The sequence below is a fragment of the Pseudophryne corroboree genome, chromosome 2 (genome assembly GCF_028390025.1).
Source record: "Pseudophryne corroboree isolate aPseCor3 chromosome 2, aPseCor3.hap2, whole genome shotgun sequence".
NCBI classification, from domain to species: Eukaryota; Metazoa; Chordata; class Amphibia; order Anura; family Myobatrachidae; genus Pseudophryne; species Pseudophryne corroboree.
In genome coordinates, this window is record NC_086445.1 from 772,304,270 (window position 1) to 772,326,380 (window position 22,111).

Below are 22,111 nucleotides of genomic sequence, written 5' to 3' on the forward strand. Positions count from 1 at the left end.
TCAATGGGACACACATCCCCGTTATTGTCTCCTCCCCTTCCCTGTGACAACCCTGCAGATTATCACAACAGGAAAGGCTGGCATTTAATTGTACAGTATTACAAGCTGTGGTGCACAACAAGCATTGGTAAGCATTTTTTGGACAATGTATGTTTTTGATCCTGCGCATATGTATTTTGTTTTTTTTCAGTGAAAACTAATATAAATTTATTTTAGATTCACAGTTATGTTTATTTGCTGGCCAGGATGATCACATGACTACAGAGGCCTTGCTAATTTGGATATCTTCCACATAGCAGAAGCGAAGCAGGACGGCTAGCTCATCCCCAGAGCGGTAAGAATAAATACTCCTTTCTGTCATTATGTCACCTAAACTTCAAATTATGTGTTTTAGCAGCCAATTGTTAAACAACCACCCCTGTATTTTTTATTTTTTGACTCTACTTTTTAGATGTGGCAGCATGGTTGGTGTGCTTGTTAGCATTCCTTCCACTTCCCCCTCAAACTTAACAACAAAGCCATCAAGTGTACATGCTGTGACTTGTAACAAGTGGCAGCTCCAGAAGTGGGAGTGCAGGTCAGACCAAAATTGAAATAGGGGTACCTCACCAACTGCCAGTGAGTCCTTTGACAGTATTTGGGGGTGGCAGCGGTGGCAGTTGGTTTGGCTCCCCTATTTGTAATATTTTGTGGGATATGATGTAGTCCGAGATCACCAGAGGTGAGCGATGCTGGCCGATCTTGGACATTTTTTTGAAAGGGGCAAACACTTACAAGGCAAGAAGAAGTGGAATAATGTGAACATATAATGCCTTATGCTGTAGCTGTGTGCTGTATATTGCACATTTGTGAGCTACAGAAGTATCAGTTCCTTCCAGAGTGGACTGTACAGGAACCTGACCTAGAAAACTCTCCTGTAGAATCTGCGGCCTATATCGAGGAGCATAACTCCACAGCAGATCACATTCATGCCACTCTAACAGCCAACCTTACCTCACTATTAATAAAGATGACACAATGGGTGGGATTCAATTCTTTTCACCCCTTTTCACACCCGTTCTGTTTCTGCCCTCAAGGGCGTGGTATCATTATTTCAGCTCGCTACCCACGAAATAGGGAGGCACCCAACCTTTTACACAGCTAAACCTAATCATTATGGGCGCAATATGCGTGATAACGGAGATCATTTTAGAAAGGAAATTGGGCGTGATATGTCATTTGAATCCCACCCAAAATGTTTGGTTTGAATATAAATCTGGTTTATTAAGTTTCAACCACTGTTATGTTTAAATTTCTAAATGATCACACATTATAAGCATGTGTTAGTAAAAATGGGCAAAAGTGCTTTTTTAAAACAATTTCAATTTGAAAATGTAGAAAAGGATATGCACAACATGTAAAACTACAATGTAGCATACAGTTTATGAGGGATAAACAGTGCCTACCAGCATGATATGCACAGGTGGATCTAACAAAACTATACATACATACATATATAATAAAAATACAATTTGTATGAAAATTTAAAAAAAGACCTACTATCAAGTACGGATGAACGGGTTTGGTTCCCCGGACCCCCAAGCTCCCCCCCCCCCAACATTTCGATCCCAAATCAAGGCCGAACGTCATCTTCCCGCTGTCGGATTCTCACGAGTTTTGGATTCTATATAAGTCCCATGTATCGGTGCCATCTTCACTCCGGCTGTGGAAAGTGTACTGGACGGACGTGTCTATCTCCAGTACTGTGTCTGGAATGGCGTGGGGCTGGTGCTCTGTCTGCTGTATCTGAGAAGGGTGCTTCTGTATTTGAAAGGGGTGATTTGTCTGCTGTATCTGAAAGGGGTGCTCTGTCTGTCTGCTGTATCTGAAAGGGGTGATCTGCCTGTCTGCTGTATCTGAAAAAGGGGTGCTCTCTCTGCCTGCTCTATCTGAAAGGGGTGATCTGTCCGTCCATCCTGTGGCTCTGCCCCAGTGTAAAATTAAAATAATAAAAGCTAAAAACAAAAAGCCAAAAATTCTAAGTATTAAAAAATATATATGTTTTTGTTTGTGCTGTACCCCAGTGTACTATACAATTTTTATTTTATTTTCATAAGTACTGTGACACTGCCGGTCAGACCGCAGTATATTATTTCCTACTCATAAACGTATTGTGCGACGCTGTCAGTGAAGTCAACTGCAATGTGTAATTATTATATATATATTGCTGACTCATTTGTGCAACACTGTAACCACCAGTGTGCGATATAAAAAAAATGCTTCTTTGTATTTTTAACTCATTTGTGCGATGCTGTCGGTGAAGTTAACTGCAGTGTGTAATTATTATATATATTTCTGACTCATATGTGCGACACTGTGACCGCAGTGTGTGATATAAAAAATAATATATATATATTTTGATTCAAATTAATATTTTGTGCTGTGTCATTCCAGTCAGCATCCAGAGACTGCAGCTGCTCTGTCCATCTAGGGGTTTTCTGTCAGTCCACCAAAAATAAAAGACATTTTTTTTTAAATATATTTTTTGCTGTATCCTCCTTGTATACATCCAGGCATGCTTCATCCATTTCAGGGTGCTGTATCCGTAGCTCATAGTCTTATGTTATACTTATTGTCCTATTTTCATAATTCTTCTTATCACCACACTGTGATTAATGAAAATTTATATTATTAATAATAATTGAAAATTAACTAAATTTAAATAAAATTTATATAAATAAACTCTGCGCACTTGTATAGGGAACCTTCTGCATATCATATATGTCTTTGAGGAACACAAGAATTTGATCCAAAATAAATTAAATTAAAGTAGATAAATTTAAATAAATTAAAATTAATTAAATTAAATCTAAAATATTGATTGTTTTGTTGTTATTCTTTGCCTTAATCATCTTATTTCTCACCTTCTGCAAATCAAATATACCTTTGAGGAACAGAAGAATTTGTTCAAAGATAAATTAAATTAAATACATTAAATCTAAAATATTGTCTTTTTTTAATTCTACTTTGCCTTAATCATCTTTATGTGAACTGAAATCTTGAGCCTTGCCTAAAGCATCATTTTTTAAAATACATTCTTTCCTTTTTAAATTATATTGTCCTCCCAGTATATACATCCAAGGGCTGCTGCTCCGTCCAGCTACCTCGGTGCAACCTTTTGGCCTAAACTGGATAAAAACAACATTGTGTGCTGTGAGTTCTTCAGAATAGACTGGAAATTAGTGGAACTGAAGGTTATTGAGGGTAATAATACTGTAGGAACCCTCCTCCCCCCCAATTCTGTTATTTATGATTTAAAAAAAAAATACAGATCCTAAACCAAAACCCACAAGGACGGTTTTGGCAAAACCAATACAGATCCAAAACACGAAGGAGATACAGAACCAAAACCAAAACACAAAACCGCAAAAATGGACCGGCGCACACCACTACTATCAAGTAGGATTCATTATAAGGACAGTGAGGTTTTTATTCAGGTCACATCACTAAGCTCTGCCTCATTGAATGTGGGGGACGTCACACGCAGCCCCTCTGATCTAAAAAATAGTGCCGGACCTCCTGTATACGCAGCCTAGCTGTGGCTGCAGGGTCTCGTCGACAGTTGCTGCGACCGAAATTAAATTGTGGTTGCAGCTGCTGGGCAGGACATTCTGCTGTGAATCTGCAATCCTTACTGAATACCCCCCAGTGTGCACAAATGTTCATCCGCATAAGCAGTATCCGTGCACTAAACTGTGTACAGTATAAAATATTATAAAATAAAGTACGTATTAATAAGATGCATCTAGATACTTAAGAAAATACAAAAAAACCCCATATTTAGATGAGCCCTTAAACCAGTCTGGGTAAGTTCTTTTTTTTATAGATGTGTTTGTTTGTTTGTTTGTTTGTTTGTTTGTTTAAACACATTTAATGTAAATTTCTTTATATTGAATAATCAGGGCTTTAATGATTCCCATGCGCTGTACTAAGGGCCTGATTCAGCATAAATCGTAGATGTGCGAAAAATTACATATCTATAATTCATTACACTAACATGCGGGGGGCGCCCAGCAAATGGCGGTGATGCTTTTGCGTGTTTAGGGTAGCCCTCTGCCTATGTAGCCTAGCCACCATCGCACAGCCCCCCCGGCCCACCCTGTAAACGATCCAGACACGCCTGCATTTTCTGTACCACACCCACCCCAATGCCGCCGGGATGCCCCTTAAACGCTGCCACGATGCCCCCTCCCGCCCCATGAACGCCTCTGCCTGTGAATCAGGCAGAGTTATTTGCAGATGCGAGATGCCATTGCATCTTACAGTGTGTGCACACCCAGTGCATCTACTGCACATGCACACACTTCACAGGGCATCAGCTGCAGCAGCGTTACATGCTGAATTAGGCCCTAAGGACATAGGAGAGGCTGGAAATAACCATGATCTGAGTAGTGTGGGCCTGCTGTTGTGGTGGTAGTGTGGGATGGACTTGAGCATGAGTAGTCGCTGTGATTCCCTATATCACTCTTGCACTTCCCTTATAATGCTTTCCTGCATTGTCATCAGCTGGGATATGAATGACTCTTGTATTTGGCGCTTGTAATCTAGAAACCTGTTGAGCCATGCGTCCTCCTGTGTGGACAATACAGAGTCCATTTCATGCTGTTGTTTAATGAGGACTGTTGTTATGACACTGGCCACTTATACCCCTTTCCACTAGATCAAAAAACACGGGGAAACGCATGGGAGCGCGCATTTACCTGTGTTTTTTGCTAGGGGAAACAGCTCCCTCAGGAAAACCCGGATCAAGTGACCTGGGAATCCTACCCGGGTAGCTACCTGGGTAGGACACGGGAATGATCCGGGTAAGGTGTAGTGTAAACGGAAGCCGTGTCGATGCGACACGGCTCCCATTTACACTGTATGGAAGGGTGGCGCTGGGAGATCATGTTATCTCCCAGCGCCGCCATTGCCGCGTCACCAGCAGCGTCACCAAACCAGCAATATGCCAGGATAGTGACTGCTGATAAGAGAGGGGCCGATGCGGGTCGCAGCCGGGTAGCACAAGTGTCAGGCTTTCGGCTGCGACCCGCATCGTCAGATGGAAAAAGGGGTATTACTCTGTTTTATTTAGTTTCTTCGTCTTTTGTGGAATTGTAAATAATGCAAAGTTAAGAAACAACAAAAATTATTAAAATAAGTAGTAAGCATATATAAAAATAGCAGTGGTGTTAGCAAACGTGTTTGTGACATTCTCCCACCTACACACTAGCTACACTCTGCGGCAGATGCAGTTGTTGTTTTTTCACTGTACTTTTACCATTAAAAGGGGTTCTTTGAGTTTAGGATGGTTACATTTAATTTAGGGGTAAATGTACTGTATGAAGCAGTGAAAAGAATGGAGAAGTGGGCCAATAGAGAAGTTGCCCATGGCAACCTATCTGTATTACGGTAGAATTTAGCAAGTATATTCTTTAAACTTGATAGGTAAAAGCTGTCTGGTTGCCATGGGTAACTCCTCCACTCTTTTCCTCTATAGTGTTTGAAGGGCCTAATTCAAGGTTGATTGCAAAACAACATTTTCCTCTAATGGGCAAAACCATATGCACTGCAGGGGAGACAGAGGGGGTAATTCAGATTTAGTTCATAATTAGTTTTAGTAATTGCGATTAGTTCAGAATGTGATACCCACCAAAAAATATATCTATATACAGTATACAATACTGTATAACTTCAAGTACCCACAGCAATTGCTGAAAAGGTCACATGACCAAAGTCAGGTGGTCTGGGAGGAGACAGTTTAAAGACAGTGGCAGTTGGTACAGGGGAGCTCTGAGGTAATGGTGGAAAGGGAAGGAGCTGCGCTGTGTCTCAGAGAAGTGTTGACAGGCTTCTATTCTGCCCCATAAATCCCTTGAAAAGTATAATAAAATCAAATTACCAGCATCCTCAGATAAGGCAAGGCCAGGGGAGCAGCCTGGCTATGAGTGACAGAAGCAGGCAGAACATTCCACTGAAGTCCCATCATCTGGTGCACGAGCAATTCAGACTGAGAGGCGAAGCAGGAGCTGTCTTATAAGGTGATGGAGGACTTGTAACACTTGAAAGCTTCACAAGAGGAATTGCAATTAAGCACTGCACCGCACACCTCAGTACCAAGCAGTCCATACTTGAGGGAGAGTGACCCTTTCAAAGTAATTCATTAATAACATAGGCATATGGGCCCTCATTCCGAGTTGATCGCTCGCTATCTGCTTTTAGCAGCAGTGCAAACGCTAAGCCGCCGCCCTCTGGGAGTGTAACTTAGCTTAGCAGAAGTGCGACCGAAAGATTAGCAGAACTGCACTGGAAAAATTTCATGCCGTTTCTGAGTAGCTCCAGACCTACTCCTATCTTGCGATGACTGCAGTCTGTTTTAGTTCCTGGTTTGACGTCACAAACATGCCCTGCGTTTGGCCAGCCACTCCCCCATTTCTCCAGCTACTCCTGCGTTTTTGCCTGGCACGCCTGCGTTTTTTTTAGCACACTCCGTTCTCATCGTACTGGGGGATTAAGTCCTGGGTTGCGCACAGACTGCACAAAGTGGATTTTTGCAGCTCAGCTACACATGCGATCGCACACTTGCATGGCGAAAATACACTCCTCCTGTAGGCGGCGACTATCTCATCGCAGGACACCAAAAAACGCAGCCCAGCGATCAGATCTGAATTAGGCCCTGATATAGCATGTGCAGAGAGAGATAGATTTGGGTGGGGTATGTTCAAACTGAATTCTGAACTGCATTGTAAAAATAAAACTGCCAGTATTTACCCTACACAGAAACAAAATAACCCACCCAAATCTAACTCTCTCTGCACATGTTATATCTGCCCCACCTTCAGTGCACATGGTTTTGCCCATTAGGGAAAATTATATTTTGCAATCAACCTTGAATTAGGCCCTATGTGTGTTATATTTAAGTATGCTACTTACTGCTTTCTGCATTGCTGGGGTCTCAGCAGTTTGCAATGTCCCACTGTCAGTGGCCTGCATCTTCACAACTTCCTCGATGGTCACAGATATGCTGTCATCATGGGTGGATGTTTTGTGCTTTCTGGTGTCTGTTGTCTCGTCAGCTATTAACGGGCAGACTTGACTGCTTGGGAGGCTGGTTTGTGTATCCTGGATGCCTTTATCAGCAATAAAGTGTGAACTGGATGACAGGCTAAGGGGATTGCATAGAGCTGTATGTGCAAAGATGCTGGTGCACAGGTTATAACTAGTGATGAGCGGGTTCGGTTCCTCGGAATCCGAACCCCCCGAACTTCAGCCTTTTTACACGGGTCCGAGGCAGGTTCGAACATTCCCGCCTTGCTCGGCTAACCCGAGCGCGCCCGAACGTCATCATCCCGCTGTCGGATTCTCGCGAGGCTCGAATTCTATCGCGAGACTCGGATTCTATATAAGGAGCCGCGCGTCGCCGCCATTTTCACACGTGCATTGAGATTGATAGGGAGAGGACGTGGCTGGCGTCCTCTCCGTTTATAGAGAAGAGAGTAGAGAGTTAGAGACACTATTTACTAATTTTGGGGAGCATATTAGGACTGGAGTACTACTACTTGCTGATAGTGTGACAAGTGACCATTGACCACCAGTTTAATTAATCCGTTCTCTGCCTGAAAAAAAACGATACACAGTGTGACACAGTCACATACCATATCTGTGCTAAGCCTCAGTGTGCTGCATCATCATATGTAATACTGTATATCTGACTGTGCTGAGTGCTCACTGCTCACACAGCTTAGTTGTGGGGGAGACTGGGGAGCAGTTAGAGCAGGAGTACATAAATATTATATTTTAAGTACAGTGCACACTTTTGCTGCCAGAGTGCCACACTGCCAGTGTGACTGACCAGTGACCACACTGACCACCAGTATATTGTGATTGTCTGCTTAGGACGGAGTACTACTTGCTGATAGTGTGACCAGTGACCAGTGACCACCACCAGTTTAATTAATCCGTTCTCTGCCTGAAAAAAAAACGATACACAGTGTGACACAGTCACATACCATATCTGTGCTCAGCCCAGTGTGCTGCATCATATGTAATACTGTATATCATTATCTGACTGTGCTGAGTGCTCACTGCTCACACAGCTTAATTGTGGGGGAGACTGGGGAGCAGTTATAGCAGGAGTACATATTTTAAGTACAGTGCACACTTTTGCTGCCAGAGTGCCACTGCCAGTGTGACTGACCAGTGACCACTGACCACCAGTATATTGTGATTGTCTGCTGACCACCAGTATATTGTGATTGTCTGCCTGAAAAAGTTAAACACTCGTGTGGTGTTTTTATAAACGCATTCTGCAGACAGTGTCCAGCAGGTCCGTCATTACATAATATATACCTGTCCAGCTGCAGTACTAGTGTGATATATATATATATATTTTAATTTTATCTCATTATCATCCAGTCTATATTAGCAGCAGACACAGTACGGTAGTCCACGGCTGTAGCTACCTCTGTGTCGGCAGTCGCTCGTCCATCCATAATTGTATACCACCTACCCGTGGTTTTTTTTTCTATCTTCTTGATACTAGTAGCTTACTTTAGGAGTCTGCAGTGCTGACAGACAGTGTCCAGCAGGTCCGTCATTACATAATATATATACCTGTCCGGCTGCAGTACTAGTGTGATATATATATATATTTTATTTTTATCTCATTATCATCCAGTCTATATTAGCAGCAGACACAGTACGGTAGTCCACGGCTGTAGCTACCTCTGTGTCGGCAGTCGCTCGTCCATCCATAATTGTATACCACCTACCCGTGGTTTTTTTTTCTATCTTCTTGATACTAGTAGCTTACTTTAGGAGTCTGCAGTGCTGACAGACAGTGTCCAGCAGGTCCGTCATTACATAATATATATACCTGTCCGGCTGCAGTACTAGTGTGATATATATATATATATATTTTATTTTTATCTCATTATCATCCAGTCTATATTAGCAGCAGACACAGTACGGTAGTCCACGGCTGTAGCTACCTCTGTGTCGGCAGTCGCTCGTCCATCCATAATTGTATACCACCTACCCGTGGTTTTTTTTTCTATCTTCTTGATACTAGTAGCTTACTTTAGGAGTCTGCAGTGCTGACAGACAGTGTCCAGCAGGTCCGTCATTACATAATATATATACCTGTCCGGCTGCAGTACTAGTGTGATATATATATATATATATATTTTTTTTTAATCTCATTATCATCCAGTCTATATTAGCAGCAGACACAGTACGGTAGTCCACGGCTGTAGCTACCTCTGTGTCGGCAGTCGCTCGTCCATCCATAATTGTATACCACCTACCCGTGGTTTTTTTTTCTATCTTCTTGATACTAGTAGCTTACTTTAGGAGTCTGCAGTGCTGACAGACAGTGTCCAGCAGGTCCGTCATTACATAATATATATACCTGTCCGGCTGCAGTACTAGTGTGATATATATATATTTTATTTTTATCTCATTATCATCCAGTCTATATTAGCAGCAGACACAATACGGTAGTCCACGGCTGTAGCTACCTCTGTGTCGGCAGTCGCTCGTCCATCCATAATTGTATACCACCTACCCGTGGTTTTTTTTTCTATCTTCTTGATACTAGTAGCTTACTTTAGGAGTCTGCAGTGCTGACAGAAAGTGTCCAGCAGGTCCGTCATTACATAATATATATACCTGTCCGGCTGCAGTACTAGTGTGATATATATATATATTTTATTTTTATCTCATTATCATCCAGTCTATATTAGCAGCAGACACAGTACGGTAGTCCACGGCTGTAGCTACCTCTGTGTCGGCAGTCGCTCGTCCATCCATAAGTATACTAGTATCCATCCATCTCCATTGTTTACCTGAGGTGCCTTTTAGTTGTGCCTATTAAAATATGGAGAACAAAAATGTTGAGGTTCCAAAAATAGGGAAAGATCAAGAACGACTTCCACCTCGTGCTGAAGCTGCTGCCACTAGTCATGGCCGAGACGATGAAATTCCATCAACGTCGTCTGCCAAGGCCGATGCCCAATGTCATAGTACAGAGCATGTAAAATCCAAAACACCAAATATCAGTAAAAAAAGGACTCAAAAATCTAAAATAAAATTGTCGGAGGAGAAGCGTAAACTTGCCAATATGCCATTTACCACACGGAGTGGCAAGGAACGGCTGAGGCCCTGGCCTATGTTCATGGCTAGTGGTTCAGCTTCACATGAGGATGGAAGCACTCAGCCTCTCGCTAGAAAAATGAAAAGACTCAAGCTGGCAAAAGCACAGCAAAGAACTGTGCGTTCTTCGAAATCCCAAATCCACAAGGAGAGTCCAATTGTGTCGGTTGCGATGCCTGACCTTCCCAACACTGGACGTGAAGAGCATGCGCCTTCCACCATTTGCACGCCCCCTGCAAGTGCTGGAAGGAGCACCCGCAGTCCAGTTCCTGATAGTCAGATTGAAGATGTCAGTGTTGAAGTACACCAGGATGAGGAGGATATGGGTGTTGCTGGCACTGGGGAGGAAATTGACAAGGAGGATTCTGATGGTGAGGTGGTTTGTTTAAGTCAGGCACCCGGGGAGACACCTGTTGTCCGTGGGAGGAATATGGCCATTGACATGCCTGGTGAAAATACCAAAAAAATCAGCTCTTCGGTGTGGAAGTATTTCAACAGAAATGCGGACAACATTTGTCAAGCCGTGTGTTGCCTTTGTCAAGCTGTAATAAGTAGGGGTAAGGACGTTAACCACCTCGGAACATCCTCCCTTATACGTTACCTGCAGCGCATTCATAATAAGTCAGTGACAAGTTCAAAAACTTTGGGCGACAGCGGAAGCAGTCCACTGACCAGTAAATCCCTTCCTCTTGTAACCAAGCTCACGCAAACCACCCCACCAACTCCCTCAGTGTCAATTTCCTCCTTCCCCAGGAATGCCAATAGTCCTGCAGGCCATGTCACTGGCAATTCTGACGAGTCCTCTCCTGCCTGGGATTCCTCCGATGCATCCTTGCGTGTAACGCCTACTGCTGCTGGCGCTGCTGTTGTTGCTGCTGGGAGTCGATGGTCATCCCAGAGGGGAAGTCGTAAGACCACTTTTACTACTTCCACCAAGCAATTGACTGTCCAACAGTCCTTTGCGAGGAAGATGAAATATCACAGCAGTCATCCTGCTGCAAAGCGGATAACTGAGACCTTGGCATCCTGGGTGGTGATAAACGTGGTTCCGGTATCCATCATTACTGCACAGCTAACTAGAGACTTGTTGGAGGTACTGTGTCCCCGGTACCAAATACCATCTAGGTTCCATTTCTCTAGGCAGGCGATACCGAAAATGTACACAGACCTCAGAAAAAGAGTCACCAGTGTCCTAAAAAATGCAGCTGTACCCAATGTCCACTTAACCACGGACATGTGGACAAGTGGAGCAGGGCAGGGTCAGGACTATATGACTGTGACAGCCCACTGGGTAGATGTATGGACTCCCGCCAACATCTCGCAAACGCCAACTCTTTCCTAGGCAGGCTACGCTTTGTATCACCGGTTTCCAGAATACGCACACAGCTGAAAACCTCTTACGGCAACTGAGGAAGATCATTGCGGAATGGCTTACCCCAATTGGACTCTCCTGTGGATTTGTGGCATCGGACAACGCCAGCAATATTGTGTGTGCATTAAATATGGGCAAATTCCAGCACGTCCCATGTTTTGCACATACCTTGAATTTGGTGGTGCAGAATTATTTAAAAAACGAGAGGGGCGTGCAAGAGATGCTGTCGGTGGCCAGAAGAATTGCGGGACACTTTCGGCGTACAGGCACCACGTACAGAAGACTGGAGCACCACCAAAAACGCCTGAACCTGCCCTGCCATCATCTGAAGCAAGAAGTGGTAACGAGGTGGAATTCAACCCTATATATGCTTCAGAGGTTGGAGGAGCAGCAAAAGGCCATTCAAGCCTATACAATTGAGCACGATATAGGAGGTGGAATGCACCTGTCTCAAGCGCAGTGGAGAATGATTTCAACGTTGTGCAAGGTTCTGCTGCCCTTTGAACTTGCCACACGTGAAGTCAGTTCAGACACTGCCAGCCTGAGTCAGGTCATTCCCCTCATCAGGCTTTTGCAGAAGAAGCTGGAGACATTGAAGGAGGAGCTAACACAGAGCGATTCCGCTAGGCATGTGGGACTTGTGGATGGAGCCCTTAATTCGCTTAACAAGGATTCACGGGTGGTCAATCTGTTGAAATCAGAGCACTACATTTTGGCCACCGTGCTCGATCCTAGATTTAAAACCTACCTTGGATCTCTCTTTCCGGCAGACACAAGTCTGCTGGGGTTCAAAGACCTGCTGGTGAGAAAATTGTCAAGTCAAGCGGAACGCGACCTGTCAACATCTCCTCCTTCACATTCTCCCGCAACTGGGGGTGCGAGGAAAAGGCTCAGAATTCCGAGCCCACCCGCTGGCGGTGATGCAGGGCAGTCTGGAGTGACTGCTGATGCTGACATCTGGTCCGGACTGAAGGACCTGCCAACGATTACGGACATGTCGTCTACTGGCACTGCATATGATTCTCTCCCCATTGAAAGAATGGTGGAGGATTATATGAGTGACCGCATCCAAGTAGGCACGTCAGACAGTCCGTACTTATACTGGCAGGAAAAAGAGGCAATTTGGAGGCCCTTGCACAAACTGGCTTTATTCTACCTAAGTTGCCCTCCCACAAGTGTGTACTCCGAAAGAGTGTTTAGTGCCGCCGCTCACCTTGTCAGCAATCGGCGTACGAGGTTACTTCCAGAAAATGTGGAGAAGATGATGTTCATTAAAATGAATTATAATCAATTCCTCCGTGGAGACATTGACCAGCAGCAATTGCCTCCACAAAGTACACAGGGAGCTGAGATGGTGGATTCCAGTGGTGACGAATTGATAATCTGTGAGGAGGGGGATGTACACAGTGATATATCGGAGGATGATGATGAGGTGGACATCTTGCCTCTGTAGAGCCAGTTTGTGCAAGGAGAGATTAATTGCTTCTTTTTTGGTGGGGGTCCAAACCAACCCGTCATTTCAGTCACAGTCGTGTGGCAGACCCTGTCACTGAAATGATGGGTTGGTTAAAGTGTGCATGTCCTGTTTATACAACATAAGGGTGGGTGGGAGGGCCCAAGGACAATTCCATCTTGCACCTCTTTTTTCTTTCATTTTTCTTTGCGTCATGTGCTGTTTGGGGAGTGTTTTTTGGAAGGGCCATCCTGCGTGACACTGCAGTGCCACTCCTAGATGGGCCAGGTATTTGTGTCGGCCACTAGGGTCGCTTAGCTTACTCACACAGCTACCTCATTGCGCCTCTTTTTTTCTTTGCGTCATGTGCTGTTTGGGGAGTGTTTTTTTGGAAGGGCCATCCTGCGTGACACTGCGGTGCCACTCCTAGATGGGCCAGGTGTTTGTGTCGGCCACTAGGGTCGCTTAGCTTACTCACACAGCTACCTCATTGCGCCTCTTTTTTTCTTTGCGTCATGTGCTGTTTGGGGAGTGTTTTTTGGAAGGGCCATCCTGCGTGACACTGCAGTGCCACTCCTAGATGGGCCAGGTGTTTGTGTCGGCCACTAGGGTCGCTTAGCTTACTCACACAGCTACCTCATTGCGCCTCTTTTTTTCTTTGCGTCATGTGCTGTTTGGGGAGTGTTTTTTGGAAGGGCCATCCTGCGTGACACTGCAGTGCCACTCCTAGATGGGCCAGGTGTTTGTGTCGGCCACTAGGGTCGCTTATCTTACTCACACAGCTACCTCATTGCGCCTCTTTTTTTCTTTGCGTCATGTGCTGTTTGGGGAGTGTTTTTTGGAAGGGCCATCCTGCGTGACACTGCAGTGCCACTCCTAGATGGGCCAGGTGTTTGTGTCGGCCACTTGGGTCGCTTAGCTTAGTCATCCAGCGACCTCGGTGCAAATTTTAGGACTAAAAATAATATTGTGAGGTGTGAGGTGTTCAGAATAGACTGAAAATGAGTGGAAATTATGGTTTTTGAGGTTAATAATACTTTGGGATCAAAATGACCCCCAAATTCTATGATTTAAGCTGTTTTTTAGGGTTTTTTGAAAAAAACACCCGAATCCAAAACACACCCGAATCCGACAAAAAAAATTCGGTGAGGTTTTGCCAAAACGCGGTCGAACCCAAAACACGGCCGCGGAACCGAACCCAAAACCAAAACACAAAACCCGAAAAATTTCAAGTGCACATCTCTAGTTATAACATTGCCAAACTATGCTGCCGATTCCACTTTTTATTCTGTTGTGGTCATGGAATCTCATAAAATGCTTTTGCAGGTCTTACAGTTGGTTTACAATCTGCTGTTGTGTCCTGGGGATTCCTATGGCTTCCAGCAGCTTGACAATAATTTTGTACACAACATCGTCTTTGACTGTGCCTGTCATCTGCTTGTTAATTTCCTCCTCCCCCTGATGCACAGAAGCTTTCTGACCTCATCACTCCACTACACCATGCTGTGTCTCTCTGCACTGTTTTCTTGATTTATTGCTCATGATATGTCAGGAAGTGGCGTTGGATAACCCGAGTCGATCTCAGGAACTACCCTGCTCACTGCCCAGGTTGAAATTCCAGGTCGCTCAACCTGGGTTTTTCTGTTTGGACTCTTTCAGACTAAGCTGCAACCTGGGTCAAGTCAAAACCTGGGTTATTATTGTAGTCTGAAACAACTGCACCTTTTCCCATTGCCTCCAGGAGGAATAAAAGACTCACTCACTGAGGCCTATTCAAGGGCTAGCTATAATAGGTGCACGGGGTGCAGCTGCTATGGGGTCTGGGCTACCTTTGGTGCCCAACCCCCCCTGCACCTAGTTGACTGAGCCTGCAGGGACATCCCTGGACTGCGGCCATGCCTTTTCCCTGTATCAGTCAGTGAGGAGAGATAGAGACAGCCGGGAGACCAGATGTGCCTGCAGTGCAGCAGCACACTGCTAAGAAATAAAACACAGCGAATGGTGCTCTGAGAGACTACTGAGTAGAGAGTAGTCTGCCTGGGGGAATGGGGGGGGGGGGGAGTGCTCTGAGTAGTCTGCAAAGGAGGCCAGTTGCAAAAGAGTAGTCTCCTGGGGGGGGGGTTCATGGAAATTGTGCTATGAGTACCTCATAGATATAGCTACGCCTCTGGATCTATTTACTAAGCCTTATAGAGTAATAAAGTGAAGAGCGATAAAGTACCAACAAACCAGCTCCTGTCGTTTTTCACATGAAGCCTTTAACATAGCAGTTAAGAGCTGTTTGGCTGGTACTTTATCTTTCTCCAAGACTTCCTAAATAGACCCTTTAGTTGGATATTTAAAACTACCCTAGCTCCATACTGTCAGAAGTCAAGGAGAGAAGTATCCCCAAAAGACTGGAGCGTATCTTATTAACCCCGACACTACAACGTATCAGTTGGTGATCGATGGTGCCCATAATGGTAGGCTAGAAGCCACTATATCATGGCGCTTCACTACAATATCACAAAAAAAGCACAAAACAATAAATAATAGTTTTTAATTATAGTGGACAATGATAAGAATTGATGTTGTTTTCCTATTTGTAGTACAGCATATGTAATATTTTAGCTAAGCTTAATTTAGTGTGCCCCATACTTTTTTCTTGTGACAAAAATGGGTTTGCTGTACAGGCATTAAGGAAACACTAGGGCATGTCGGAAATTAGATTACTTTTTTTCTGGCAATGAATCCTTCCTTGGCGATTACTCTGTAGCCTCCTAAAACACTGTTTCTGATATCATTTCTGTCAAGCAAGACCCTGAAGGGCCTAATATATCACTGCATTCTCCTCAGCTGCTGAAGTAAGATTTGGTAATGCTATTTCAACTTGTGTTTGTACATCTAATATTGCAGTGGATGCTATAGTCATTTTCTGTAACAGCTGTTTTTTAAAGCCCAGATGGCTGCTATACTATCTTGACTTTTTTTTCTTCCAGATTCATGAGACTTTCAGTGTCTACACAGAGGAATCTAAATTCATTGTGAGGAAATAATCAATCACACAAGAGTTTTAACACTGTATTAAAATGTTTTACAATTTTGCTAGTTTTGCTTGACTTCATACTGAAGGTTGTTAAAGATAACTTGATAAAGTTGATATAACGATGGGTGCTCCAGGGAATTATGCCTACTGTATGATAACATAAATGTAAATGATTACTCTCTACACAATAACTCATTGATATTAAGCACACACACATACAGTGTATAATAGATACTACATCAATATATAATTATAAACATTTGACAAACCCATCAATAGATTAGCTTAGAACTTATTTGGAACTCTAACAGCCAGAAAACATTTTTCCTAATACAGTATGTGTCATATACAGATGGAGCCATCTTTATTTTTGCCTTTAATAGGATTAATTGAGCCAGGGCAGTCAGACTTAATCCCTTGCTGTATTGTTCTCTGTATTGTATTGCAACTGAGAACAATAGATGAAGGGTTTATGCTAATAAACCTTGGTGTGCCTAGGCGCAGCAGAGAATCCACTCTACAGGTAGTGGAAATAAACTTGATTGTTATTATTATTATTATTATTATTATTATTAATTAGTGGGAAAATAGGATATACATGTAGCTAGGACTTACAAGATGGACAAAATGAATGAAGACCTGCAAACAAAGATGAAGGAGGGCCTTGATCAGAGAGCACACATTTTAATTAGAAGGGAGCATAGCTAAAACAATAAGAGCAAGGGGTGTGTTTATTAAAGTTCTATTTTTTATAAAATATTAAGTTTGAGTTAAATCGACTGAAATAGCATCAAATTGACATTCTTTGTCACTCATCAAATCCCACATTTACTAATATTTAATTATGAAAATGATTTAAAAATTGAATTTGGTATTAACAGTTTCTTATATAGCGCAGCATATTCCATTGCATTTTTCAGTTAGAACAGCAGTAATAGAACAAAACTGGGTAATAACAAACAGACATAGAGGTAAAAAGGCCCTGCTTGCAAGTTTACAATCTACAGGGAAACAGGCACTGATACACAAGGATAAGTGCTATATGTACATAATGGGCCAGCCAGATTGCAGAGTGGTTTTGTGTCCGGTTATGATATCCATTTCAAAATCACTTATAGAATCAGATGCAAAATTAAATACAAAATAAAAAAATGATTTATTCCTATTGGTCCAAATATATCACATGCAAAAAGCAGCTGTGGTTCACCTAATTCTGGTTTGCGCATATCTCTGATGGTGAGGCACCTGCACATGCACAAGACCTGTCGTGTATATGTGCAGAGCGGTTCAAGCATCGTCACACACAGTGCACCCTAAGCCACAGCCTGTCACCATTTGGGGGCGGGGAATCCACAGATGCAAGAACTGTACTGCATCCATCTCTGAATGAGGCATTTAATTCTTACATCCACAATGAATCACATGTTTGGACCCTTGTTATTAGAGATGTGCGCAGATCCTCAAGTGTTTCTTGATATATTTTAAAATTTATAACAACATCTAAAATCATGTAATGTAGACCTGTCACATAGAGGGTATGTAGTTAAAATGCCGCCGTCTGGAATCCCGGCGGTCAAAATACCGACACCGGAATCCCGATCGGCGGCAAAATGCCAGCATCACAATCCCGACGGAGCTCAGGATCCCGGTGTCAAAATACAGATGTCTGGAATCCTGAATATTCTGTTAGCGGGACGCGCTTGCTTCCTGCTGCGGGGTGTGGAATGTTAGGTTGAGGCATTAGAAGGGGGGGGGCAGGGTTAGGGTGTAGGGATGGGAAGGGTATGATTGGGTACTGTGGAGGGGCGGTTAGGGTTAGGCACTTACAAGGGAGGTTATGGTTAGGCACCAAGCATAGAGGGTTAGGTTTAGCCAGCGGGGAAGAGTAGGTTAGGGTTAGTCACCACCGGGGAGGGTAAGGCACCCACAAGAAAGGGTTAGGGTACTTTCTGTGGAGCTGCCAGGATTTTGATGGTCAGGATGCCGCTATCTGTATTATCACTGCTGGAATCTCATCCATTGGTATATCATACCGAATCCACATAGAGCCTTTATGGTATTAATATCTGTCCTGATTCATTGACAGTAACTATGGTGATTGCTGCTGCAATTGTGCACATTCATAATGTGCAAATTATTAAGAAAACCCAGTGTGATACGAGTGTGATATGAAAGGGTGAGAGTGGGGTTTTCTGACTGACTTCCATTTTGTGCCGCAGTAACTATGCCATATAATGACAAGAGAATAGCAAGGGTGTTTGTCTCATCAAGAGAATAGCAAGGGTGTTTGTCTCATGAAGCAAGATGTTCTAGAAGAAGGATTCTTAGAATAGACAAGGACTCATGTTGTTATTTTCAGTTTGTTATAGACAAGGACTCATGTTGTTATTTTCAGTTTAGACAAGGACTCATGTTGTCATTTTCAGTTAGATAAGATGTTTCAGAACCCCCGGAATGTACCCATATATGGATAGATTGTGTTTTTAGTTTTGTATAAAGGACGGGGAATGTTAGGGGAATTCGGAATCCACCTGAGACGCTAGCAGACGTGCTGCGTGTGAATACCGAATTTCCCCTTGAGGAGATCGTCTTGAGATTCCCCGATCCAGAGTGCTCAAGTGATGCTACAATATTCTGTAAGATATTGATGTAGTTTCTTGATTTTATACCTATATTTATGATTATGTATTAATACTAGAGATGAGCGCCTGAAATTTTTCGGGTTTTGTGTTTTGGTTTTGGGTTCGGTTCCGCGGCCGTGTTTTGGGTTCGACCGCGTTTTGGCAAAACCTCACCGAATTTTTTTTGTCGGATTCGGGTGTGTTTTGGATTCGGGTGTTTTTTTCAAAAAACCCTAAAAAACAGCTTAAATCATAGAATTTGGGGGTAATTTTGATCCCAAAGTATTATTAACCTCAAAAAACATAATTTACACTCATTTTCAGCCTATTCTGAACACATCACACCTCACAATATTATTTTTAGTCCTAAAATTTGCACCGAGGTCGCTGTGTGAGTAAGATAAGCGACCCTAGTGGCCGACACAAACACCGGGCCCATCTAGGAGTGGCACTGCAGTGTCACGCAGGATGTCCCTTCCAAAAAACCCTCCCCAAACAGCACATGACGCAAAGAAAAAAAGAGGCGCAATGAGGTAGCTGACTGTGTGAGAAAGATAAGCGACCCTAGTGGCCGACACAAACACCGGGCCCATCTAGGAGTGGCACTGCAGTGTCACGCAGGATGTCCCTTCCAAAAAACCCTCCCCAATCAGCACATGATGCAAAGAAAAAGAAAAGAAAAAAGAGGTGCAAGATGGAATTATCCTTGGGCCCTCCCACCCACCCTTATGTTGTATAAACAAAACAGGACATGCACACTTTAACCAACCCATCATTTCAGTGACAGGGTCTGCCACACGACTGTGACTGATATGACGGGTTGGTTTGGACCCCCCCCAAAAAAGAAGCAATTAATCTCTCCTTGCACAAACTGGCTCTACAGAGGCAAGATGTCCACCTCATCTTCACCCTCCGATATATCACCGTGTACATCCCCCTCCTCACAGATTATCAATTCGTCCCCACTGGAATCCACCATCTCAGCTCCCTGTGTACTTTGTGGAGGCAATTGCTGCTGGTCAATGTCTCCGCGGAGGAATTGATTATAATTCATTTTAAAGAACATCATCTTCTCCACATTTTCTGGATGTAACCTCGTACGCCGATTGCTGACAAGGTGAGCGGCGGCACTAAACACTCTTTCGGAGTACACACTTGTGGGAGGGCAACTTAGGTAGAATAAAGCCAGTTTGTGCAAGGGCCTCCAAATTGCCTCTTTTTCCTGCCAGTATAAGTACGGACTGTGTGACGTGCCTACTTGGATGCGGTCACTCATATAATCCTCCACCATTCTATCAATGTTGAGAGAATCATATGCAGTGACAGTAGACGACATGTCCGTAATCGTTGTCAGGTCCTTCAGTCCGGACCAGATGTCAGCATCAGCAGTCGCTCCAGACTGCCCTGCATCACCGCCAGCGGGTGGGCTCGGAATTCTGAGCCTTTTCCTCGCACCCCCAGTTGCGGGAGAATGTGAAGGAGGAGATGTTGACAGGTCGCGTTCCGCTTGACTTGACAATTTTGTCACCAGCAGGTCTTTCAACCCCAGCAGACCTGTGTCTGCCGGAAAGAGAGATCCAAGGTAGGCTTTAAATCTAGGATCGAGCACGGTGGCCAAAATGTAGTGCTCTGATTTCAACAGATTGACCACCCGTGAATCCTTGTTAAGCGAATTAAGGGCTGCATCCACAAGTCCCACATGCCTAGCGGAATCGCTCCGTGTTAGCTCCTTCTTCAATGCCTCCAGCTTCTTCTGCAAAAGCCTGATGAGGGGAATGACCTGACTCAGGCTGGCAGTGTCTGAACTGACTTCACGTGTGGCAAGTTCAAAGGGCATCAGAACCTTGCACAACGTTGAAATCATTCTCCACTGCACTTGAGACAGGTGCATTCCATCTCCTATATCGTGCTCAATTGTATAGGCTTGAATGGCCTTTTGCTGCTCCTCCAACCTCTGAAGCATATAGAGGGTTGAATTCCACCTCGTTACCACTTCTTGCTTCAGATGATGGCAGGGCAGGTTCAGTAGTTTTTGGTGGTGCTCCAGTCTTCTGTACGTGGTGCCTGTACGCCGAAAGTGTCCCGCAATTTTTCTGGCCACCGACAGCATCTCTTGCACGCCCCTGTCGTTTTTTAAAAAATTCTGCACCACCAAATTCAAGGTATGTGCAAAACATGGGACGTGCTGGAATTTGCCCATATTTAATGCACACACAATATTGCTGGCGTTGTCCGATGCCACAAATCCACAGGAGAGTCCAATTGGGGTAAGCCATTCCGCGATGATCTTCCTCAGTTGCCGTAAGAGGTTTTCAGCTGTGTGCGTATTCTGGAAAGCGGTGATACAAAGCGTAGCCTGCCTAGGAAAGAGTTGGCGTTTGCGAGATGCTGCTACTGGTGCCGCCGCTGCTGTTCTTGCGGCGGGAGTCCATACATCTACCCAGTGGGCTGTCACAGTCATATAGTCCTGACCCTGCCCTGCTCCACTTGTCCACATGTCCGTGGTTAAGTGGACATTGGGTACAACTGCATTTTTTAGGACACTGGTGAGTCTTTTTCTGACGTCCGTGTACATTCTCGGTATCGCCTGCCTAGAGAAGTGGAACCTAGATGGTATTTGGTAACGGGGGCACACTGCCTCAATAAATTGTCTAGTTCCCTGTGAACTAACGGCGGATACCGGACGCACGTCTAACACCAACATAGTTGTCAAGGACTCAGTTATCCGCTTTGCAGTAGGATGACTGCTGTGATATTTAATCTTCCTCGCAAAGGACTGTTGAACAGTCAATTGCTTACTGGAAGTAGTACAAGTGGGCTTACGACTTCCCCTCTGGGATGACCATCGACTCCCAGCGGCAACAACAGCAGCGCCAGCAGCAGTAGGCGTTACACGCAAGGATGCATCGGAGGAATCCCAGGCAGGAGAGGACTCGTCAGACTTGCCAGTGACATGGCCTGCAGGACTATTGGCATTCCTGGGGAAGGAGGAAATTGACACTGAGGGAGTTGGTGGGGTGGTTTGCGTGAGCTTGGTTACAAGAGGAAGGGATTTACTGGTCAGTGGACTGCTTCCGCTGTCACCCAAAGTTTTTGAACTTGTCACTGACTTATTATGAATGCGCTGCAGGTGACGTATAAGGGAGGATGTTCCGAGGTGGTTAACGTCCTTACCCCTACTTATTACAGCTTGACAAAGGGAACACACGGCTTGACACCTGTTGTCCGCATTTCTGGTGAAATACCTCCACACCGAAGAGCTGATTTTTTTGGTATTTTCACCTGGCATGTCAACGGCCATATTCCTCCCACGGACAACAGGTGTCTCCCCGGGTGCCTGACTTAAACAAACCACCTCACCATCAGAATCCTCCTGGTCAATTTCCTCCCCAGCGCCAGCAACACCCATATCCTCCTCATCCTGGTGTACTTCAACACTGACATCTTCAATCTGACTATCAGGAACTGGA

General features: G+C 44.3%; 1 long non-coding RNA gene across 1 annotated transcript; it reads left to right on the forward strand.

The window, feature by feature from the left end:
- The first annotated feature begins 5,802 nt into the window (after positions 1-5,802).
- LOC135051205 (uncharacterized) lies at positions 5,803-16,077 on the forward strand. The gene is made up of 2 exons (XR_010242116.1): positions 5,803-6,059; positions 15,974-16,077. It is a non-coding gene; the product is annotated as an uncharacterized LOC135051205 (long non-coding RNA).
- The last annotated feature ends 6,034 nt before the right edge of the window (positions 16,078-22,111 follow it).